Source organism: Canis lupus, chromosome 2 (assembly GCF_011100685.1).
Source record: "Canis lupus familiaris isolate Mischka breed German Shepherd chromosome 2, alternate assembly UU_Cfam_GSD_1.0, whole genome shotgun sequence".
Taxonomy (NCBI): Eukaryota; Metazoa; Chordata; class Mammalia; order Carnivora; family Canidae; genus Canis; species Canis lupus.
The window spans coordinates 44,887,231-44,905,551 of NC_049223.1; the positions used below are offsets into that span (position 1 = coordinate 44,887,231).

Below are 18,321 nucleotides of genomic sequence, written 5' to 3' on the forward strand. Positions count from 1 at the left end.
ATTGGATTTTCTTTTTTAATTTAATTTAAATTCAAGTAAGTTAAAATACAGTATTTTATTAGTTTCAGGAAGAGTTGAGTGATTCATCAGTTGCATATAACACCCAGTGCTCATCACATCACATAGCCTCCTTAATGTCCACCGCCCAATTACCTCATCCCCCATCCACTTCCCCTCCAGCAATCCTCATTTTGTTCTCTGTAGTTGAGAGTCTCTTATGGTTTGTCTTCCTCTTTGATTTCATCTTATGTTATTTTTAATTCCCTTTTCCTGTGTTCATCTGTTTCGTTTCTTAAATTCCACATGTGAGTGAAATCATATGGTACTTGACTTTCTCGGACTTATTTCACATAGCATAATACACTCTAGTTCCATCCATATCATTACAAGTGGCAAGATTTCATTTTTATGTATATTATCTCTTCTGTATCCATTCATCTGTCAATGGACATTTATTAAGCTGTTTCCATAGTTTAGCAATTGTGGACATTGCTACTATAAACATTGGGGTACCTTTTGAGTCACTGTATCTTTTGAGTAAATAGAACTACCTTTTGACCCAGAAATTGCATTACTATTTTTAACTTTTTGAAGAACTGCCATACTGCTTTTGAGAGTGGCTGTACCAGTTTGCTTTCTCACCAACAGTGTAAGAGGGTTCCCCTCTCTCTGTATCCTCACCATTGAGTTGGATTTTCTGATGGAGTCTCAAAGTTGTCATAGTGTTTATTCATTTTTTAAATATCAAATCTTTTCCTCTTCTACCTGATTATTTCTAATGGCTATTCTTGAGCTCTCTTATTCTCCATTTTATCTACTCTCTTTCCAACCCTTTCTAATGCTTTCATCATTTCATTTACCCAGTTTTTCAGCTCTACCATTTCTGTTAGTTTGCTTTTAGACTTTGAATTTCTTTGATGAAATAATCTTTGTTTTCTGTAATCGTATTCATGAGATCATTGTGTTGCTTTTGAGTTTTCTTGTAGTTCGTTGAATTCTATCTTAACAGCTATTTTTAAGTATCCATTATACCTCATTAGTTGATATCTTTGGTATGGGATGCTAGTAAATTGTCATTTTGCAGTACCATATCTCTGCCTAACTACATAAGGTGGTTTACTATTTTGAATGCAACAGCAGCACTTTACATCAAAAACTATCATTTTTGTTTTGTTTTGTTTTTGTTTTCCAGAAGCTGGCACTATAACACAGACTTATTTCTCTTACTAGAACTGACTGGCTGCTAAGGTTGGGAATGCATGCCCCAAAAATGAAATTCGAAAGCTGGTGGAGAAACAAAAGGGGGGGGGGGTGGGTGTTGGCAGACTGGATGGATATTCCTAGAGATCTATGGGTAGTCCTCTTGCCAACATCTTAGGGCAAACACCAGGAAGACTTTTCCTTCAGTTCTATTTGTCTTTCCTTTCCTTCCCCTCCCCATCAGTCACTGCAAGCTCTTCTGAGAGAGCTTGGTAAGTCCCCTTAGAGCAGGCACAACCGGACATACTTCCACTCAGTGCCTTCTCCCTTTACCTCTTCTGCCAAAAAAAAGTATTTAGAGGAATGCTTCCCTCCCCTGGCTCTGTAGGCTCTTTTGAGATATACTTTATCCATTTTCAGGTATACAGATGATGGATCTTCCAGGGTCCTGGTGTACTGTTGTTTGGTCATGGATATCCAATTAGTCGTAAATCAGAGGGGGAAAAAAAGGAAGACTCATGCCACTATAATGTCATTATCACTCTCCAATGGTTAAAGCCAGAAATTAGAAATAAATTCCAGTTTTGAGACATAATTGACATGCAGCACCAAGTTTAAAGTGTACTTTGAGTTATATAAAGCGATTACCACAAAGTTAACATCTACCATGTTGCACAAAAAAACAAAATAAAACAAACAAACAAACAAAAAGAAACCACCTTATCCTTTTGATGAGAACTCTTTGGATATACTATGATAACAGTGTTGTATGAGGGCAGCCCTGGTGGCTCAGCGGTATTTAATCCCTAGTATTTATCTGTCTTAGAGTTGTCTTAGAGGTTATATGTTTTGACCACTTCCATCTATTTACCGCTTAAGCCCCCAGCACTTCTAGTAAGCACAAACTTGATCACTTTTTCTATGAGTTTATTTTTGTTTCAAATACACATGTAGTGAAATCATAACAGAATTTGTTTTTCTCTGATTTTTTTCATTTAGCATGATGTCCTCAAGGTCCATCCATGTTGTCTCAAATGGCAGGACTTCATTTGTTTATGGTTGGATAATTCCAGTGTGTGTGTGTGTGTGTGTGTGTGTGTGTGTGTGTGTGTGTGTAAACATACCACAACTTCTTTATCCATGATTCAGCGATGGGTCATTAGGTTGTTTCCATGTGTAAGCTATTGTAAATAATGCTGCAATGAACATGGAAATACACATTATCAAGTTAGTGTTTTTGCTTCCTTCAAATAAAGATCCAGAAGTGAAATTGGATCATATGGTAATGTTTAATTTTTTGAGGAACCTCCATACTGGTTTCCATATGGCTGCACTAATTTTTATGCCCACCACCAGTAGCAATGTACTACGGTTCTCTTTCCTCCGCTTTCTAACCAGCATTTGTGTCTTGTCTTTTTTATATACCTATTCTAACAGGTATGAGGTGATATCTCATTGTAGGATTCACTTACATTTCCAGAGTGATTGATAATGTTGATCATCTTTTCCTGTACCAATGGGACACTCATATTTTCTTCAGACAAATATCTTTTGGAGTTCTTTCCAAATTTTAAGCAGACTAGGTTTTTGTTTTTAAATTTTGTTTTCAATTATGAATTCTTTGTGTATTCTGTCAAGCCCTCATAAGATAGAATTTGTAAACATTTTTTCCCATTCCATAGGTTCTCTATGTTCATTATTAGCTGTGCAGAAACTTTTTAGTTTGAGATCTTGTTTATTTTCATTTAGGTTGCTTCTCTGGAGGTGTCCTATCCAAAGAAGTTATTGCCAAGACCCATGCTAAGCAGCTTTTTTCCTGTCATTTTCTTCCAGGAGGTTGATGGCTTCAGGTCTTACATAGAAGTCACTCCTCCATTAGAAATTAATTTTTGTGAATGGTGTAAGATACAGGTCTACTTTCACTCTTTTTCATTTAGGCATGAAAGGCATTTAGGTTGACTATCTTATCTCCATTGAGAATTGGCTCCCTTGTCAATTATTAGTTGATTGGGTTTTATATAGCTTCTCAATTCTGTTCCACTGGTCTCTGTAACTGTTCTGCAAGAATCATACAGTTTGGATGACGATAGCTTTATAGTACAGCTTGAAATCAATACGAGTGATGTTTCCTGCCTTGTTCTTTATTTTCAGGTTTACTTTGGCTACTCAGGGTTATTTGTAGTTCCATATAAATTTCAGGATCCTTTCTTTCTACCTCTGTAAAAAAAAATACCATTGTTACCGTGCTAAGGGTTGCATTGAATCTATAAATGGCTTTTGGTGTTATTGACATTTCAGCAATGTTCTTAAAATTAATGAACATAAGATATTTTTACGTTTGTGTCTTCATTTGTTTCATCATTGTCCTAGAAAAGAACTCTTTCACCTTCTTAAATGTATTCTTAATTAATTTACTGTTTGGGATGCTGTTATAAACGGGATCGTTTTATTTTTTCAGATCATTTATTCACATATAGAAACACTACTGATTTTTCTATGTTAACATATTGAATTTGTTGTTAGATCTAACAGTATTTTGGTGGAGTCTTGGGATATTATTCTTGTCTGATTGTTATAGCTAGAACTTGCAGAACTCTGTTGAATAGAATTTGTGAGAGTGGGCACCATTTATTGTTCCAGATCTTAAAGGAAAAACTAAATTTTCACCATCAAGATGTTGTTAGCTGTGGGCTTGTTACATATGGCCTTTTAGATAGTGTACCTTATGTTGAGGTACATTCTTTCCTGTAACTAATGTGTTAGCATGAAAGGGTACTGAATTTCATCAGATTTTTTTTTCCTTTACCTATTGAGATGATTCTTTTCCTTTCATTCTATTTCTATGACACATCATATTGATTAATTTACCTATGTTAAACAACTCTCCCCTCCCAGGAATAAATCCCACTTGATCATGGTTAATGATTCTTTTAATGTTCTGCTGAATTCACTTGCTGGTATTTTATTGAGGATTTTGCATGTATATACTAGAGTAATATTGGCCTGTAGCTTCCTTTTCTTGTAGTGTCCTTCTCAGGCTTTCATATCAAGATAATAATTGTATACTGGCCTCATAAAATGAGTTTGGGAGTGTTTCATCTTCCTCAATTTTTTGGAGAATTTGAGGAGGGATTGCTCTTTATTCTTCTTTAAATGTCTGGTAAAACTCACCAGTGAAGCCAACCAGTATTGGATATTCCTGCTTACTGATTCAAATGAAGAAAAACCCAACTTCCTTTCCAGTAATTGATATTAAGATTTTCTGTTTGTTCCCAATTTAGTCATAGTATTTTGCATGTTCCAGACAATTTTTCTTTCTAGGTGGCATACAGTTGCTTACAGTAGCCTCTTAACTTTATTTGTCTTACTGTGGTAGCAATGGTCATGTCTTCATTTAATTTAGAATGTTTTTGATTTGGATCCTCTTCTTTCCATTCATTAGTCTAGCTAAAAAATTGTCAATTACCTTCTTTCGAAGAAATGCTTGTAATGTTGTTAGCTTGTTTTTTTGTTTTGTTTTCCTGTCTTCTGTTTCATTTAGGTCTCTTCTAATCCTTATTTCTGACTTTGAGTTTAGCTTCATTCGGGAGCTTCCTTTTATCTTAATGTGCATGCATTTAGTGCAATCAACTTCCCTTTATAACTGCATTACTTGTTACTTCCACTTTAATTTTTTTTCTTTGATCCCTTGGTTGTTGAGGAGAGTGTCGTTCAATTCCCATGTATTCATGAATTTTCTAGTTTCCTTTTTGTTACTGATTTCTAGTGCATACCACTGTGGTTAGAGAAGATACATGATATTTCAGTCTTCCTGAATTAGCTAAAATTTGTCATTTGGTCTAGATTAGAAAATATATTTTGTGTGCTTATGAAGAGTAATGTTCTGCTGTTAAGGTCTATTTGCTCTATAGTGTTCCAATCTGCTTTATCCTTTTTATTTTTTTAACAGATTTGTTTATTTTAGAGAGAGAGAGGTGGGGTGGGGAGAGAGAATCTCAAGCAGACTCCCTCCTCAGTGAGGAGCCTAATGCGAGGCTCCATCTCACAATCCTGAGCCAAAATCCAGAGTCAGGTGCATAATCGACTGAGCCACCCAAGTTCCCCTCCGATCTGCTGTGTTCTTATAAATTCTCTGTTTGGGGGAACCATCTATCTATTGTTGAGACTAGAGTATTAAAATTCCCAACTATTCTTATAGCAAAACAGAGCTAAATAGAGAAATGGTACTATATGTATTTAGACACTCTGATGGTGGGTGCATAAATATTTACAATGTTTATCCCTTCTTGATGAAGTGAACGTTTTATAATAAAAAGAATATTTCTACAGCTTCCTTGTCTCATTTCCCATTTTAAGTTTAATGTCTGTTTTGTCTGATGATGTATAGTTACCCTGCCTGCTTTTTTTGGTTACCATTTGCTTGAAATACTATTTATATCCCTTCACTTGCAGCCTATGTGTGTCTTTAAGACTTAAGTGAGGCTCTTATAAGCAGCATTGTTCTTGGATTTTGAGGTTTATCCAATTCAGCCATTTTATGTCTTTTAAAGAATTTAAGCCATTTACATTTGAAGTAATTACTGATGAGTAAAGACTTACTATGGCCATTTTGGTTGTTGTCCTATGGCTAGGATGTAGATCATTTATTCCTTGTTTGTCATCCTGCTGTTTTTTGGGTACTAGTGTACCTTGGCTTCTTTACCATGTTCCTTTGTGTAATTACTACAGGTTTTTTTTCCTTGTGATTAACATAAGGCTTGCATAAAGTATTATAATTTTAAGATACTATAAGCTGGAAATAACTTCAGTAGCTTTCCTAAATTTTATACTTTTGGTCATCCCCCCCCACCACCACCACCACTTAGGTTACTAATGTTACAGTTTACATATTGTCAATATTGCTTAACCAATAGCAGATTACTGTAGTTATGCTTAGTTTTACTACATTTAACTTTTTGATGGAAGTTGTAAGTAAACTAGGTGCCCCTCTTATATTATAGGATCTAACTTGGAATATGTTTTTGCCATTACCAGTGAGTTTTAAGCTACTTTCTAGTTAGCATCCTTTACCACTCAAAGAATTCCTTTTGGCATTTCTCTTAAGACAGGTTTAGTGTTGTTAATCTCTTTTATCTCTCCATTAGTGAAGGACAGCTTTGCTGGATATAGAATACTTGGTTGACATTTTTTTTCTTTGACTCTATCATGCTCTTCTCTCTAAGCCTTAAAAGTTTCCATTGAGAAATCTACCAAGTCTTTGGGTGTTCCCTTGTCTAAAACTTGTCTCTTTTCTCCTGCAGCTTTAGTCATTAAGAAGTGTGTCAGTGTAGCCCTATCTGGTTAAATCTATTTGGGGTCTTCCAGCTGCATGGATCTGGAGGTCTATTTCTTACATTATCTGTCCCTTTCTCTTTTTCTTCTCCTGGAATTCTTATAATGCAGAATTATTTCTTTGATTATGTCAATTTAGTCCCATAGGTATTGTTTTTTCCCTTTTATTCCTCTGACTTAGTATTGCAAATGTGTTGTCTTCACGAATGTTGATTTGACATGATTCTGTTTTTGAAGTTATTTAAGATTTTGAGATGGGGGCATTAGGTATTTTTTGGTTTTTTTTTTTTTCAACCCTTGAACTTCTCATTCTTTTAATGCATTATTTTTTTTATTTTACTTGTATGTGTGTGTGGGGGGGGGTTCAGTTCAAAAACTTCTCTAAGAATTACTTGTATGACAGTTCATAGGTCTCCATTTTTTTTAGAATCAACTATTGGAGAATTTTACTTCTGAATCTAGGTAAGCACAGATTCTCCTTCCAGACATTATAGATTCACTTTGGCAGAGCCATTCTTCACCAGTCAGGTTTTTGGACGTGTATGCTGATAAAAACCCTGGGTTGATGGGGCTTGTTGTTAGGGTCTATTTTGCCACAGGTTAACTGCCCAAGCTCTGATGTCAGGGTGGAGGGGTACTTCTGTCTGAGTAAAGTTAGATAGGACTGCTTCCTTGGTTTCCTGCCCAAGTGAAGCTGTATGATGAACTACACATTTCCTTGGGTTCTCTAATCAAGCTTGCTAGATAGTCAGGACTGAGTACTATATTCAGAGGAGATGGTACTATGAATTAGCTTCCCTGCCTCTGGCAGGGCAAAAGGGTGGGCCTTCATGGATGCACAGCATATTCTTTGGAAACCTGAATCAAGTAAGACTGTGTACTGAATTCCTTGGCCAGCTCTACCCACTCATTTTGCTCTACTCACAAGGAAAGCCATGGGCTATGCTCTCTGTTCAAGATCCACCATAAACACACTTGTTGGATGGCCTGTCTATGCAATTTCCCTGTGCTCTGGGTACATTTCTGGGTCAGGTGAACTGAAAGTTGTATTCAGCAATGGACAGGGATAGGATTTCCATAGCCTAGGCCCAGTATGAGAACTGGCTCCAAAGCCCCCAAGGCTTCATGTTGGGTTCTTGACAACCTGACCCATGACCTCTATTTTCAAGCTGGACAGGCCCTTGCTTTACTCTCTGCAGAATTACCTCTGCCTGTTGTACTCTCTGCTTGAGTATCATTGGGCTAGACAGCTTCCAGGTGGTCTGGCCAGCCTTGTTTGGCCAGGCATGGCTACCACATGACTCAGCTTCCCTGCTTAGACAGGGGCAGGCCAGGTTGCAAGGCCATCAAACCTCTTTGATGACCTGGATTGGGCAGACCCACATGCTGCTGCATTTCTTGGTCAGACTGTGCCAAAGCTTCTGGTTGGGACTGCTACTTGGGTGCGTACTTCAGGTAGAAACTTAGTATAACAAAATGTGAGTGTTTGGTCATTGAAGCTCTTCTTTCCTTCTCTGTCACACTAAAAATCCCAGTGATTGAGCCACACATATTCTCCCAAAATTCTTAGAGGCAAGACTAGAACAGAGGCTTTCCAAAAGCAACCCACAATGCTTCCCAGAAGCATCCCACAACCTACAAAGCTGAAGGTCTATCCTGGGATGTCCTGTCTCACTTGAAGAACTGTAGGTTCAAGGAAACCTCTCATGTGGTACTGCATCAGCCTGAGGGAGGGGCAATGGAGTCCTGTGACCATACTGTGAGGCTGCTTCTCTTACCTCTCATGCTGTCTTGGTCTCTGTGGTGCCAGGGGGTTGCTTCATCCTCTTCCCTTTCTTTTTTTTTAAGATTTTATTTATTTATTCATGATAGACAGAGAGAGAGGCAGAGACACAGGCAGAGGGAGAAGCAGGCTCCATACCAGGAGTCCGACATGGAACTCGATCCTGGGACTCCAGGATCGTGCCCTGGGCCAAAGGCAGGCGCTAAACCACTGAGCCCTCCAGGGATCCCTCCTCTTCCCTTTCTTTTAGGACTCTCCAAAGGTGTCTGTTCCATGACTAATTGTTAGTTGTTCTCCTTGTGCAGGGGGATCAAAGTTAAGAATGATCTATGTTGCCATCTTTGTGAAGTCACTCTAGAAATAAGAATTTTAGAGATTAGGTCAAAATGTTCAAGGTTTACCAGTTTGGGGGACCAAATAGAACACAGCAATCTCAAGAAGAAATTTGTAAAGACCTTGGAGGAAGTAGACAGGTTTAAGTGGATGATTTGGGTGTAGGGGAGTACACATCTAGGAGGGGATCACAGCAGAGGGAGGTCAATAAGGTAGATTTCCTTCACAGAAAAGGATGAATCATAGCATGAGCTACTGTTGTTGTAGTGCTGTCCTTTGTACTGCTGAATCTGAGCTTCTCCCACATATGGAGAATTTTCAGCTCATGGCTTGAGTAGGAAGGGCCAGGGACAAAACCTTTCTACGTCCACCATGATTTGTCACACCCATACTATAACCCTTGCCTAGTTTCAGATTCTTGATGAAGCAGGGGAAAGCTACCATCTGATCAGGCCTGGCTACTGACAACGACTCAAAAACTAGAATATTTGATCTACTTATTGTAGCAAGATGAACCTTTGGCTGAGTTCTGTTCTTTTTTCCAGCTTTAGAAGGCTTGCTGGGGGTACTTCTTGAGGCAGGTGTATCCAAATCCTTATTGATTGCTCTTCCCGTATTCTATCTGGAAAGCTAACTTACCAGTTAGTCCTGCTGCTCAGCAATCCAGAGTTTTGGCCCATATGCCACCCAGCTGGCAACAGAATGACCATTTCTGCCATCATCCAGTTCCACAGAATTGTGACTAGAATCTGGAAACAAAAGGTCCTATTTGGGAGTTTGAGAATAGAATTCTAAGTACAAATTACAGATTTTTTTTTAACAATTAGATGAAAATTTGATTTACTGCGGTTATGATTTTAGGAGCTGCTTCCCCTCTATAGAAATGATAGCACTTCTCAGTGTGCTTTCAAAATTAAGTTGAAGACAGTCCAAGTGTCCCCACTGGTGTTTATGATTTTCCTGGGGGTAGAGAAAGAGACTCAATTTCCCAGAACATCGTTTGAAAACAAATGGCATTTCACAACATGGTGTATCCACTCACTTGGAGGAATATAGGGTTGCCTATAAAAGAAAAGTGCCAGAGTTCTCTGGGCCCCAGTCAGAGTAAAACAATGGACTACACAACCTGTATGAAGGGTAGGTGGTGGGTATGGGCAAACATTTCTCTAGAGATTATTTCTCCTAGGTGTATACGTAGAAGTGGACTTCCTGGGTCACAGAGTAAACTGTGTTTAACCAGTCAAGACTGCCAGAGTGCTTTCCAAGAGCCTGGGTCATTCTCCATTCCTATTAATGGTATTTGAAGAGCGTGAATACTTCACTGTTTAATTTTACAATGGGATGATATTATCTTTTGACCCCCCTCCTCCCACCCCCAATCACCCTCCTGCCCAGTGTCTGGCAAACAACCATCTGTTCTTTGTATCTGAGAGCTTGTCTTTCTGTTGGTTTAGATTCTACATTTGTCTTTCTCCATCAGACTTAATTCATTTAGTAGAATGCCCTCAAGGTCTATCCATGTTGACACAAATGGCAAGATTTCATCCTTACTGTTGGATAATATTCTACTGTGTATATATACACCACGCTTTCTTTTTCCACCTACTTACCCATGGGCACTTAGGGGGTTCTTATATCCTGGCTATTGTAAATAAGGCTGCACTCAACATGGGGGTTCACTTGTGTTTCATCTTTCTTAGATACTCAGAACCAGAGCTACCATATGATCCAGCACTTCTATTTTTAGTTTTTTGAGGAACCTCCATGCTGTTCTCCATAGTGGCTGTACCCATTTACACTAATAGTGCACAAGCATTCCCTTTTCTGGACTCCCTCATCAAACTTATTTTTGCTAGTAGCCATTCTATAAAGGGAGAAGTGTTATTTCATTTGGTTTGGGTTTGTATTTGGTTTGCAAGGTCTATTCAAATCCTCTGCCTGTTTTTAAATCAGATTGTTTCCTTTTTTGCTATGGAATTGCAGGAGTTTCTGTATTTTATTATATAGTAACCTTATCAAATTTATGATACGCACAATTTTCTCCCATGCAGTAGGGTGTTTTTTTAATTTTGATGATAGTTTCCTTCATGGTACAGACGCTTTTTAGTTAGAAATAGTCTCAACTAGTTTATTTTTGCTGTAGTGGCCTTTGTTTTTGAACTAAGATTTTTTAAAAGCACCACAAAGACTGAGATCAAGATGTTGATCACCTATGTTTTCTTCTGGGAGTTTTATGGTTTCACATCTTACAGTCAGGTCTTTAATCTATTTTGAGTTTGTTTTTGTGTATGGTGGAAGTTAGTGGGCAAATTTCAATCTTTCACGGGAGGCTAGCCAGGTTTTTCAGTACCATATTGATGAGATAATCCTCTCCACATCGATGACAAATGTGGAATGTACAATTAATTGATCATATATGCATGGGATTTATTTCTGAGCTCTCTTGTTCCAATGACCTATGTACCTATTTTATTCCCATACCAAACTGTTTGGATGACCATAGTTTTGTAAGACCATTTGAAATCAGTGAGCATGATGCCTCAGGCTGTGTTGTGTATTCAGGGTCATTTGTAATTCTATATACATTTTAGGACTCTGTTGTATTTCTGTTAAACATGGCACTGGAGTTTTGATAGAGATTGCACTCAGGTTGTAGATTGCTTTCAGAAGTATGGACATTTCAGGAATATGAATTTTTCCTCTCCTATGACCAGAGACTATTTTCTCATTTGTTTATGAAAAAATTTGATGCAGATGTTTTCATTTTCACCTCCTTGATTAAATTTATTCATAGGTATTTCATTTCTGATTCAAAAGTCATTGGCTTTTAAATTTCTCTATTTCATTATTTGTGTATAGGAAATTCAAAACCGGTTATAGAATATGGATTGTGTATCATACAACTTGACTGAATTCATTGATTAGTTCTAAGAGGTTTTTTTGGGGGGGGGTCTTTAGGATTTTTTATGTGTGGTGTCATTTCTTCTGCAAATGGTTTTATTTGTTCCTTTTCCATTTGGGTGCCTTCTTTTTCTTGCCTTGTTGGTCTGGCAAGGACTTGCACTATATGTTGAATAAAAGTGGTGAGCAACAACATCCTTCCTGATTTTGGAAGCAGAGCTTTCAGCTTTTCACCACTGAGTAGGACATCACCTGTGAACTTGTCACATATGGCCTTTAGGATGTTGAGGTTCATTCCCTCAACCTGGTCGAGAGTTTCTATCATTCTTCACAGGATGATTGTATGCTCTCTGCCTTTGTGGTGCATCACATCGATGAGCAGATGGTGAATCATTCATGCCTCCGTGGAATAAAGCACTTGATCTTGGTGTATGATTGTCCTTTTGCACTGCCGAATGGTTTGCTAATATTGTCCTGTGGGGTTTACGTTCATTAGGGATATTGGCCTAGTTTTCTTGTGGTGCCCTTGTTTTGAAATCAAAGTAATGCTGGCCTCATAAAAGGTACAGACACTTCCCAGTGAGCTTGAAATTTTTTGGAGAGTTTAAAAAGGATTGGTATTAATTCTTCTTTCAATATTTGATAGAATCCACCAGTGAAGCCCTCTGGCCTTGGACCTTCCTTTATTGGGAAGTTTTAGTTACTAATTCAATCTCCTTATTAGTAATTGGTATGTTCTTATTTTCTATTTCTTCACCATTCTGGTTTGGTAGGTTTGATGCTTCTAGTAATTGCTCTATTTCTCTTTGTCTGGGGAGTGTAGCTAAATCAAAGAAACAGGTTTTAGATTTCTTGGCCTTTACTCTTTTCCCATGAGTCTCCAGTTCTTTCTCTAGTTCCCTGAGGCATAAAGCTGTTACATATTTTTGTTTCTGGTATTTATCACCATGAAAAAAAAACTTAAATTTGGGTAAAAGAGATAATGTTTATACCATCTTAGCCGTGTATAAGCATAGAGCTGAGCATGTACATTCACTTTCTTATATAACCTGCGTCAAGAACTCCTTTCATTTTGCAAAACCAAAACTATCTGTTAACTTTCTATTTTCCCCTCCCTCACAGCCTTTGGATTCTACCATTTTACTTTCTGTAGCTGTGAAATGGTCTTTTTGTGACTAGTTTATAGCACGTCAAGGTTCATCCATTGGGAGGATGTATCATAATTTTTTTTTGGACCTGAAGAGTCCATTTTATTATGTCTACACCACATTTTGGTAATCTCAGCAGTGGATGGATCTTTGCATTGCTTCCAACTTTTTTTTTTTTAAGATTTATTTATTTATTTATTATTCGAGGCAGAGACACAGGCAGAGGGAGAAGCAAGCTCCATGACTGGAGCCCGACACAGGACTCGATCCCAGGACTCCAGGATCGCGCCCTGGGCCAAAGGCAAGCGCCAAACCGCTGAGCCACCCAGGGATCCCCTGCTTCCAACTTTTAAAAGCTCTTGGAAATGCAGCTATGAACATAAGTGTACAGAAAATACTGAATCTCAACCTTTCGTGTAAAAAGAACCTCCCAAGCAGCCACCTTTAAGTGCCTATTGAAAGGCCCTGTCCTCTGTAGGTCCAGGGTGGAGTTTAGAAGGGTGTAAGCCACTCAGGTAACACTGATACAATGTTAGGAGTACACCCCTTGGGCCCTGGAGTATAATCTGATTAGTAACACCCCTTTCTACTGCCCCTTTAGCAACATACACAGTATGGAGAAGACAAGTTTGATTTCTGTCTTCCTTTCCTTAACACATATTTCATACAAACTGTTTCCCAGTTACTGCTGGGTCCTTCAAGATCAAATGAAACTGAAGTATAAGGTTACATGTAAAGCCCAGCAGTACCCGTCATAACCTTTGGAAAGGGCAAGAACAATTGTTCAGAATCAGGCATGCAAAGATACGAACTGGAGATATACTGGAATACAGTGCCAGTAGAAAGGTTCTGATGAAGGAAGAAAGAGAAACGGTGGTCAGTGTTTCTCTTGGGAATTCAAAGTTTTCACTGAACTTCTGAATACTGGCTGATGTCCAAGGCTGGCAGCTAAATCAGTAACCTATTTATCAGGACATTCCTGTGAGCCTTCCTGTACTGTGTAACCTTGGGCTACTTATTTAAACTGCACCGTCCTACCTAGTAATGATCTTCTAAGTTTAATAAGAAAAACTCTAGTTTCTGACTAAAGCACAGGCTTCTCCCTGATGTCTGCCTATGCAGGTAAGAGGTTCAGTATTTTTAACAATAAGAGCATGGTGCTATGGTTGAAGGTAAAATACTGGGAGGTAATGGCTCTGAAAATACAACAAAGAAGGATAAAGGGTGAGGGGTTTGAATCGGTCATTAAGATTTAGGCCAGGGGCTCTACATGTCCCTGAGCATACATAGGTGTAGGGCATGAGCGGCCTCACGAAGAGTGGATTGTAATTCAGCTAGATAGAGAATCACTTATGGCATATAAACTTGCCTCTGCCCTGAATCCAAACAACTAGATGCTAAAATAATACTGTCTAAAACCTTGTATATCTGTCATGCCGTATAGAGACAGAGGCATACTTAGTTTTATTTATTTATTTTTTTTGGCATACTTCATTTTATTGCAACCCTCTATCAAGCCTGTCTATGGGCACCATTTTTCCAACAGTAGTGGCTCACGTTGGATTCACATTTCAGTAATCCTTGCACTATTTAAACCTTCTTCATTATATTTGTTACAATGGTCTGTGAACATGATCTTTGATAATCCTCTTGTAGCTAGTTCCTTTAGTGTCGTCTCTCAAATGAAGTCATCCAGTAGGTCTTCACGATGCTCTACAGGCCAAAAGCAAGGCTTCTTGCACCCCCCAGTCAAGTTGTGAATGCACCAGAATAGTTCTTGACAGAAGTTAAAAGTGCTATTCCAGTGAACACACGAATGACAAGAAACTTCAAACAGCTTATTGCTGATAGGGACCAACACTTAGTGGTCTGGATAGAGGATCGAAACAGCCACCACATTTCTTCAGGCAAAAGCATAAGCGAGAATACAGCTGCAGAAGCAAACCTCAGCTGGCTTTAAGGAAAGAAGCCCTCTCCATAACAGAAAAGGCAAAGAGAAGCATCAAGTGCTCATTTACCATTCCAAAAAATCCTAGGGGCCTTACAAAGTATGCTACCTATATTCCACTTGTGCTCTAGACATGAAGCACCAGCACCTCCTCAATGATGGCAGGTCTGCTTACAACATGGTGTACGGAGTATTTTTAAACCCCCTGTGGAGACCTACGGCTCAGAAAAAAAGATTGCTTTCAGAGCATGATTGCTTATTGCCAATGCACCTGGTCACCCAAGAGCTCTGTTGGAGATGTACCACTAAATGAATATTGTTTTCATGCCTTCTAACTAAACACTAAGGAGTCCTTGCTACTCTCAAACCTTCTATATTGTAAGGCTATACATTCCACAGATAGATAAAGATTCCTCTGGGCCCAGAAATTGACAGCATTTTGAAAAGGATGCCACCTTCTAGATAGCACTAAAAACATTGGTGATTCATGGGAAGAGATCAAAATATGGTATTGACATCAGCAGGACTTTGGGAGAAGTTGATAACAGTCCTCCTGGAGGACTTTGATGGGTTCAGGACTTCCATGGAGAAAGTAATCGGGGAGAGGTGTATAATAGCGAGAGCACTATAAGATGGAGTGAACTGCTGCAATCTCATGATAAAACCTGAATGGAAGAGGAATTGTTTCTTAGAGATAAGCCAAGAAAGTGGTTTGAGGGGAAATATACTCATTATGAAGATGCTGTTAAGACCGCTGAACTGACAACAAACGACGTACAATATACCACAGTGGACAAAGCAGTGACAGGGTTTGCAAGGTTGGACTCTAGTTGTGAAAAAAAAGTTCTACTGTGGGTAAAATGCTCTTGAACAGCATTGCCTGCTACAGAGAAATTGTTTGTGAAGGTGATGAGTCCACTGCTGCTGCTGCATACGTCATTGTTGTCTTAAGAAACTGCCAGCCACCTCAGCATCCATCAACATGGAGGCAAGACCCTCCACCAGCATTCAGATGTGCATTTTTAAAGACTTACATGTGCTACAAAACCAGAAAATGAATCTGACTTGCTCTACTACAATATTCACTTTAGTGAGGTGGTCTGGAACTGAACCCGTGGTATCTCTGAGGTATGCCTGTAGGGCTGGCCTCATGGCCACCACGATCAATCTTCTATAGCACAAGGTATCAGAGTACCTGGGAATCAAGAAGGAAAGAGCTTTGTTTCGGAGTCACTATTAAATCTCATCAATTGTTTTCTATGTTAAATGATAAAAGCGTATGGTGTAGTTCTTAGCATAAAACTTAAAATTCATCTAGAACCCAATCACTGTTTACTTCTGCAGAGTACCTGCAAGAGAGTGTCCAGGTTAGTAGTTCAAAGCCACTGTCACCATTACAGACTGAACAAATGTTTGAGCAAACTACTCAACCATTTGGTGCCTCCGTTGGCCTCCCAGTAAATTTTTTCATGTACTAGCACCTACCTCATGGATAAAATGAGTTAGAATATAACAGGGCACTATGTGAATACCTTAATAGGGTAACCATTTAACTGTTTATTATTACTATTCTCACAGCAGGGTCTGGTATGCCTGGCCCTTCTACATACATTTTCTCATTTGAGCCTCTGTAAGCAAAGCTCTGTAAACGAAGTAAGGCACAGGTCATAAATAATGTGACACTGAAAATGTGACTTGGTAGTGGAGTTAGAGTTCCCATCTTCTGACTGATAATCCGTCCCACTCAGCGTACCAGGGCACCCTCTTCTCTAGAAGACAGTTAGAAGCTGGTGTTATTTTCCTGGTCAAGCCCCTGAGAGCATTCTGGCTCTGGAGATTTAGGATCATTTTACTGACATGACATTGTATAGTAGCAGTAGGGTGTATCTCAAAGCCCAGATTTACGGCAGCTCATTTGACAAAGGCTTACCTGGATTACTATCTTGTCACAATGGCCCTGTGCTCGCTTCTGCAGCACATATACTGAAAACAATTGCCACAATGGCCAAATCTTTAATGATACCTTAAAACTCAGTGCCTTCCTAAACAGCGCTTATAAGGAAGCTAAGTGTCAGCAGAAGAGATGAGAGCATTGAATCTGGGCATGAAACCTTTGTCCCCCGTGATGGGATGTTTGGTCTCCGGAGTCTTATTCAGGGATGTTAACTAATTCAGTGAGGTCTTAGTATCTGGTGACCTACAGCAGCCCTCACTCAGCCCCGGGAAAATCCCCAATAAGACACAAATAGTTCTGATATCTTCTCAATAAGGATGTTGTTTAGATCCATCCCGGAGTTCTCCAAAATCGGGATCAAAGTATTGTAAGACAAGTGACAGAGCACTATAGACTGTTAAAAAAAAAAAAAATCAGGAAAGTGAATTGTGTTAGTGTTTTCTGCTGAGAAATCCAGATCCTTAGAGAGCTATATAAGCACCCTACACAGAGACGAATGAAAGCAATACTACAAGCCAATGAAGGTCTGAAATATCCAGTGGTATTTTACAGAAATGGGTCCCACTCATGCTCCCTTAGCTCCAATTTCACAATTATTTGCCTGTATTTTAACAGAATACACGACAGCCAATGGAAGTCAAGCTCAAGTATACTCCTCTAACTCATCGTCTCTCATAACTCAATTAGAATTTTAATACTTTGTGGTGGTTTATCCTTCAGCGTTACTTAACAAAAATATGTATTTCTGGCTTGGCAGAGGGTTTAGGGAGGACTGTAAAATATGAACTTTTTTTTTTTCCTCCCTCGGTCCCAGGAGCGGAGATGAAACCACATGATGTAATCATTCTGAATCCATGTGGCTCCTCTGAGATAGGGCCAGATGTAACCAGAAGGATTTATAGGGCGTAAAATTCAGAATGGATGAGGAAAGCATTTTTGCATCCTGCCCAGTACATCCTAAATCAAAGTCCCCTGAATGGACTAGGGAGGTTGTCATGGTAACCAACTGGCAAGCTGAGCCCGGGGAATGTGAAGGCAAACAATAGAGTGATAAGATTGTGTACAGAACAGCGGGCAGGGGCTGCTTCTGCCCAGGTACAGTGAGGGACTCGTGGGTAGAGGGGTGCAACTGTGAACCTGCAGTTTTTGTGCTTTCTTGCAATTCGGGCATCTCACGTGAAATGTATCAGGTGTAAAAACACTGCTACTGATAGAGAACAGAAGCTCTACAAAAATCCACACCAATAGGTGGATGCAATGGTAGACAAAGCCACAGTGGGCTGTTCCCCTAACGGGGCACGAAAATTTCCAAAAAGGGGTCGAAGCACTGCACGTTTGAGGTAAGGCCACTGACGCTTTAGTGCCACCTTGTGTCCAGTTCGTTAGCGATTGCAAATTTACCTAAAGCCCACCCTCGGGCCTTGGTGGGCCCGGTAGGCCCTGTAGCAACAGAATATACAGATGAAGTCTTCTAAGCCACACGTTAATGAAAACATGTTAACACCTTGGGTCGAATCTGAAATGGGATAAGGAAACTATGCCAAGTAACAGGTCAGAGAAAAGATTCCAAGAAGCTTCCTGGGGGCCAGGAGTTGGAAGGAGGGAGGGAGGGCAAAGACCCACTCGGGGTAGAGGATTCTTAATATTGCCCTTACTAAACTTCTGCAAAGAGATTTGGTGTTTGTGGCTCTTTCAGCCACGCTGGGAGCACAGATACATTGAA

The 18,321-nt window shown here is 39.3% G+C and overlaps 1 protein-coding gene across 2 annotated transcripts in view; it reads left to right on the forward strand.

Annotated features, from left to right (window-relative positions):
* The window catches only part of RAB3C (RAB3C, member RAS oncogene family), a 273,189-nt gene that overhangs the window by 246,970 nt on the left and 7,898 nt on the right, over window positions 1-18,321 (forward strand). The window lies entirely within an intron of this gene.